Below are 7,275 nucleotides of genomic sequence, written 5' to 3'. Positions count from 1 at the left end.
GGCATTCACCTAAAATTAACATCATATCAACAGTCTTTGTAGGATGATAGTAAGCCATGTTTCACTAAAGAATAATTTACTTTCGTTAGTTGATGTTTATGGTTCAAAATCTGAATGTGAAGTGACGTCTGATCGCATGGCACCGACCTTTATACTGAGCCATAGTTTGCAGTTTGGCTACGGCCACAGTAGAGTGAGTAATGCAATTGTGAAGAGTTCCCTGATGACATTGTAATACCATTCCGCCTCCCTCCATCAAAAACTATGGCGAGTACGGAACATTTTGTAAAAAGAAAACTGCTTAATTTGGCGTAATGAAATAGTTGATGCATATTTTGTAGCGATTTGACGCGTCCTTCTCGGATCATTCTAAATAAATTGGAGTTCTTCCCCAATTCTGATGTTTCTCGATTTCAGCGCCATTCGTCAATGGTTTAAAAAAATGTTTCAGACAAAACTTGATTACTTTTTTTTATGGAGAATCCGATCTGCAGTAGAAAATGGATGTTTCCATTTAAGGTTTAAAAGTCCCCCCTCCCCAAGGGGGTGGGGGTGGGGGCTGGGGGTCACGTGTGGTGTCATTTGATGTCACTCTTTGAGTTTACGAACTTGTCTTACCCACTATTTTTATCAGATCTATAGTTTTCGAGATAATCTCATCCGAAACTTCAGATGGACCACCCTGTATATCCAATCACCAAAAAAAACAAAAAAAAAAAAAAAAGTTTTCTTTTCTTAGCTGTCACTCCAGTCACTGGTTCACATTGAACTTCTTAAGGAATTGGCAACTCACAATCATCAGTCCTTTTGCGCTGTCCATCTTGTGTCTGCAACTTCTCATTTTCTGGCACAGTCCACTATTAGTTCCACAGTTTTTTAATTTTCACTTCCAGGTCAGGAAAGAATCAAGGATACAATTCTCTAGGTAGGAACAGGGATGAACTCATTACTCAAGATACTCCTTTCGGTTACAGTTAAGGTAACGTCAGGTATGAATATATCAAAAGCATTCACATATTACCCTATACTATTAGCATATTTACAAACAAAATCACACAAAATTAAGCATCCCTAAACTGTAAAGATTTAGTTATATACATATTAAAGTCAGTGAACCTAAAATGAATTGTATATGTATCCTTTCTTGTTGATTAATATTTCAGTATATTCCATTATACAGTATATTTGACCCTCCCCCCAATATCATTTAACTCTTTATCGTCAAACAAACTGACCGACTGCTCATAATCACACCATCTTGTAATAACAAACTTTTCACAAATTGTCTTTTGTCACAGTGCAACTTGTCTATTTAGTAACACATGTACATCTTTACCATCGTCCATTTGTTCATCTTACTAGCAAATTCATAAAATCATGACCATGCCTGTAATTCTCAAAGAAGCACCCACAAATCAAATACATGCACTACAGATTATAACTACAATAACTGGTCAATCACTATTGTAGGAAAGTCACATTTAGTACACAGTTTACATTTTCAAATTATTCCTCAAATAATGTCACTCAATAGTGATATTGCATACAGGAAACTTGGACTACAGGGAATGGATAGTATTTTCAGTAAGAGATAACTTCATTACAGTTGTAAATAATAGATTTCACCCATGAGTTGTCCTTATTAAATTTTATTGGCAGATCTAGATTTCAGCTAGAAACTAGCCATTCTCAATGCTAAGAATACAAGAGGTACATAGTTAGATGATGTCATTAAATAGTTGCAATTTATGGCTTAACTAATAACGTTTGTATATTACATATCACTTATCATTTTTGATCAATGCATGTAATGCCTGTTGGTCAGGCTTCATCCACAGTTCATTGAATACTATTGTTTGCAGAAGGCGGGCTGTATGGAGAACACATCGGTTCGCTACATGGCGCCATCTATGTGAACAATGTATAAATCTCAAGGGAAGTAAACCACCTCAACTTTAATTACATAAAATGAAACATAATTAAAATTCTTACATTGTTGTCCAACTTATTTCATATTTATCATCACATAATAAAATTTCCATGTTCATTCCTTGTGAGTCTGTTGTTATTATCAAAACATTTAAATTATGTCAGGTGGGTAAAACTTTTTAAAATTATTGTGAAACTTTTTTCAAAATTTATAAAACACTAGAAGATACATGCTGTATACACCTATTAGTTGATATAGCTTAAATATATTTATTTTTATATTATATCTATAGCGAAATAGCCAAATTGTAATAACCATGCATCAGACTGATGTTTGGCGCCAGCAATGAACTATTTAGTAAATATGATGAACAGTATATTTATTATGTTTTAATAAAGGGAGATATATAATAAATAAATAAATATATTTAAGCCATATCAACTAATAGGTGTATACAGCATGTGTATTCTAGTATTTTATAAATTTTGAAAACAAATGTTTTAAAATGATTTTAAAAAGTTTTATCCACCTGACGTAATTTAAATTTTTTGATAATAATAACGGACTCACAAGGAGTTAACTTAGAAACTTTATTACTTGATGATAAATATGAGATAAGTCGGACGACAATGTAAGAATTTTACTTACGTTTCATTTCATGTGAAAGTGGTTTACTTCCCTTCAGGTTCATACATAGTACACACAGATGGCGCCATGTAACGAACCGATGTGTTCTCCATACAGCCCGCCTTTTGCAAGCAGTAGTATTCAATGAACTGTGGATGAAACTCAACCAACAGGCATTATATGCATTGACCAAAACTGAAAGTGGTGTGTAATATACAAACCGTATGAGTTAAGCCATAAATTGCAACTTTTTTATGATGTCATCTAACTATGTACCTCTAGTATTCTTAGCATTGAGAATGGTTAGTTTCTAGCTGAAATCTAGATGTGCCAACAAAATTTAAAAAGGGCGACTGATAGCTGAAATCTATTATTTACAAGTCAATATAACAGTCGCTGCATGCAACAGCCGAGTCATTCCATGTCAAATCAGCACACTTTAAATAAAAATTTTACCTCACCCTCTTAGATTTTGCTGAAAGTTGGTATACTTATGGTGGGTGTTGTAACTAAGAAAAATACCAAATTTCAATTTTTTACCTCAAACCATTCCTGAAATATGGCTATGTAAACTTTTCAAAAACTGGCCAAAAATGTGTGAACAGACTTTTTTTAAATTGCCCTAGGAACTGCCCTAATTGAGCTAGAGAACTGGGAAAGGTGTCGTTTTGCAGCATTTTTCGTGCTCTTTCCACTGATAGACAAAAAATATAGCTTCTAATTAATAACCTTTTTCAAAATGGTAATTAATATTTTAATTTAATTTTTTTTACAAAAGTACATAAATGAAAATTTTCAAAATATTTCCATAGCTACTTCATACTGATGTAAATCACATCGCAAAATATAAATGTGGGATGATGATGGGTTCAGCGTTAAAAAAAATTATTCCGGACTTTTGTTTTTCAATAACGGCAGGTAACCTAATGACTTCATTACAGATTTATAGATGAGTAAAAGATGCAGGATCTGAAACCGAAAAGAAGAAAAATAGAATGCTACATAGCTCGGAGGCCTAGTGCTCGCCAAGCATTTGACACAAAGTTGTGTCCTCCTGAGGGCTTTTACATCTGGCATATCTGTGACACTAATAACTTTGATGTCGGAACATGCGGAAGACGTTGTGCGGGGGGGTAGCTTTGCCTTACGCCCTTCGACCATAGATATTGGTCGAAGCTTACGCCATATGGATAGGTGTGGAGGGGTGTTGTTCTGTGCAACGACCTATATAAACAACATAGACTGGCTATGGCACCGCCATCTTTGAAGCAACTTGAAAACTGAGCCGCCATGTCTTGTAACGTCAAGGTCCAGCCTACACGTCGTCTGCTAATACTGAATGTTGTTATTGTTTACTTCGCATGGAGTGAAAAAAAGCCAATCCGCACTGACAATCGAAACACGCTTCTGACATCGATTAATTGAAAAGTTTATTACGAAATGTTGCAGTTCATTTCGCTGCAATCCCATATAGATTAGGTCAAAAACAATTTTAAATAGTCCATTAGGTCCAAAAATGATCAATTGACAGCGCAGGACCTTTCACTGTCCCTTAAACAATACAAGTTTGTATATATTTGCCGAATATATTTCTCTCTTTCTTCCATTGGCCTGGTTTTTGCACAAATGGTGTAACCTACAATTAAAATACTATTTTAACAGCATCCTGACTAGAAAAAAGTAATGTTACTCTTCTCCAAATTCAGCTGGCACCATTAGATGGTCAAAATTGAGTAAATAAATTCGGCCTGTCACCCAACATTCTGAACAATTTCACACACAACTACAGAAGGCAGTTGTTCTTCCATATTAAGGTTTGACAGTCCCTGAAAACTCTTTATGCCACTGTTAAGAATTTGAATACACCCTTTGAAGCAGTATAAAAACTATTTTTGATACATTTTATTGCAATGAATGCCTGTTTTCCATCAGTTTCCTCCAATTTACAGAGGTACTGCTGCAGTAAATTAAGTTTCACACTTGCTGTTAAACCATTAAGAAAACAACAGCTAACAGGAATTTTCCAACCCTTATTAATGCCAGTGACCATACACACTAGTGCCTCTTTTGATATTTGGCTTTCATCACTTTCCTCACATCGTTGCCCTAAGTCAACATAACTCCAGACCTTATTACCATCCCATATGAATTCCTTTTTAAGAGCCATCTCATCGAACATAAGTGCAGCTAAAACAGGTCCTGAACTACGTTGAGCCTCATCTGCTAATTTTTTAAGCTTTCTTCTGTAAATCTAGGACTACCATTTACTGTAGTTGCCCACCTGCGGAGTGTTAGAGGATGGGGTAATTTAACAAACTTCTTCAAATAATTATAAGCTTTGGAGGAGTAAAAATTGAGTGTAAGGGCAAACTGTCTTATTTCTTTAGGATATTCAGGAATTGAACATTTGTTTTGCATTGCAAAAAGTTGCTTCAGAATATCACTATTTTTGTCACATCCTATCACTTCAGAAGCAGTCTTAAAGTCTCTTATTTAGGCCTGCAACCACTGTTTTATATGTCACAATTTGTTTCTTCTTTCTTGAAACACTTTGCCTTGCATGTTTCGCTTGCTTCCTCAGCTTCTCGGTCCTTTTCTGTAGTGCCTCATAATTCTGTTTCAATTGTTTGGGGCTAGGCAAACAATAAGAATGATCTGTATGATCATTCTGATTCAACCTTTCACCTACAAAAATGAAGTATTTATCATTAAGCTTTATTTCTCTTTAAACATACATTGATTAATAGTAAAATTCACATACAACACATATAGCAAATAAATAACAGCAAACTATTTTACCTGGTTCATTTGATAAGGAAGCTGATTCTTCACTGACAGGCTGTTTCCTTGGTTGTGTCTACACTATAGTTGTTTTCTGCAGATGGTCAGGAAACGTAAATATTATCGGTACTGCGTTTGCCAGAAGTCGCCTTTTCTCGTTTGTACTATACATGTATCTATCTTCAAAGTGAAACGAGCATATGTAGCTATATTGAGTTGGCTGCCACTTATCTCGCTTCATCTTGGCTACCCATCGACTTAACAGCTCTTTCTTTTTCAGAGGAAATCTAAAAATCAAGAGACGTGTATACAGTAGCTTATTTACATTTTGTATACTGATTAAACACGAAAATGATGCACAAGACGCTAAGTACAACACGCATTTAGATACCTGAAATATGATATTCCAGTTGTTTTATCACTTCTACTAGCGCAATTGTACACTGCACATACACAGGGCATGATTCGCGAGCGGTCAATAAGACTTTTAAAACAAATTACAACTGGAAAACAGTGATTTTCTAACGCCAGTACTATACACCAAATGTAAATATACTGACGTGTAGACGTTTCAAAAATTGGCGGCCGGCTTTGCTTTTTGCTGCCGCTGGGAGCGCTGTTACCTCACAGATAGCCACTCTATGTAGTTTATACACCCCTTTGGTTCTGTGGGTGTGTATGGGCGAAACTTGTGCAATATCCAGGGCTGTCGTCAACATTACATTTTGGTTGTTGTCATTTTCTAAAACAGGCGAACTTTAAAAGTATTGGTTGTGTAATGTGTATTGTTATACAGTAAGGGGATGGTACTTCGCAGTAGATTATGAGAATCCAATAATAAAGTTTATACAATGCACAAAATTGACATGGGAACAATTGTTTTATGTCTTCGTATTGTCGTACAAGCTCGTCAAATCAACTACATTATTTGAATTTTCACATTTAGTGAGTGACTAGTTGTCATAATCGTTAATTTGTAGTGTTGGTCGTGCTGGCAGGGGAGGGGGAGGAAGAATTCTGACGTTTCTGAGTATCGTGCTGTAAGCAACCTAAGGAGGGCTGGTACTGCACATGTGGTGGGGAAAGAGAGGGGGCGCAACCGAAGCTTCGGGATATGAGTCATGAGGACCCTATAGTACAGTACTCGAAGTTTCTGCGTTTAGACAACCGCATCGTCAATTTATCTTATTAAATGTAAGTTATCATTGTATAAATTGCTACTATATACTAAAAGAGCGATAATTATTAACGGACAATGGTTACGCCCCCATGTCCCTTAACCAGTAGACATGACATGGTTAACCAAATGACACTTTCCGGAAATATTTGTCCCCCCGATAGTTGACAGGAAGGCTTAGTGTTAAGAACTAACGACAGTGTGTTGAATCTAAGTAGTCTGCATGCACAAAGAAAAGTAGGCATCCGCATTGTGCGTACGAATGAATGAGCAGGTTACTTCAATTATGAGAAAAATTCGAACCAAATTTTGTTATAGTGTGTGACTCTGGATATCACAAGCAACAAATCCACAAATATCACAGATATTGTCTTGTCAGATTTACGGTCTTAAAACATGGCCTTGTCGTAATTTTCGAGAGAAATTTGTTTCAGGCTGTGATGTACATGACAGTCGTGTAAGCTCTATTTTCAAACGTAACTATTTAAATTTTTTTCAAGCTGTGTAGAAAGTTCGCGTAATTCTGCATTTACCACATTTGTAAGAAGTTATAGCTATGATTTAATGCTGTCAGATGTTCATATCAAAATGTGTATGCTTTGTTCCCAAATGGCACCATTGAATATTTGTTTTTCTAATTTCAAATGTTGGCTAGTTTATTCAGATTTGTTGTGCTGCTGTAGCTCTCCCTACTTCACTGTTGTGATTTTATGGTAATGTAATGTGAAACAATATGTGAGGCTACAGTTACATTTAAAGT

General features: G+C 35.6%; 1 protein-coding gene across 2 annotated transcripts in view; it reads left to right on the top strand.

The window, feature by feature from the left end:
* The first annotated feature begins 5,990 nt into the window (after positions 1–5,990).
* The window catches only part of LOC124777161 (dynein regulatory complex subunit 6-like), a 41,854-nt gene continuing 40,569 nt past the window's right edge, over positions 5,991–7,275 (top strand). For both annotated transcript variants that reach the window (XM_047252466.1, XM_047252467.1), the window contains exon 1: positions 5,991–6,532. The gene's annotated coding sequence lies outside the window, so the exon portion shown is untranslated. The remainder of the gene's footprint in view (positions 6,533–7,275) is intronic.

The sequence above is a fragment of the Schistocerca piceifrons genome, chromosome 2 (assembly GCF_021461385.2).
Source record: "Schistocerca piceifrons isolate TAMUIC-IGC-003096 chromosome 2, iqSchPice1.1, whole genome shotgun sequence".
NCBI classification, from domain to species: domain Eukaryota; kingdom Metazoa; phylum Arthropoda; class Insecta; order Orthoptera; family Acrididae; genus Schistocerca; species Schistocerca piceifrons.
The sequence above is the reverse complement of the archived record's forward strand: the minus strand, read 5'-3'. Positions and strand labels throughout refer to the sequence as shown.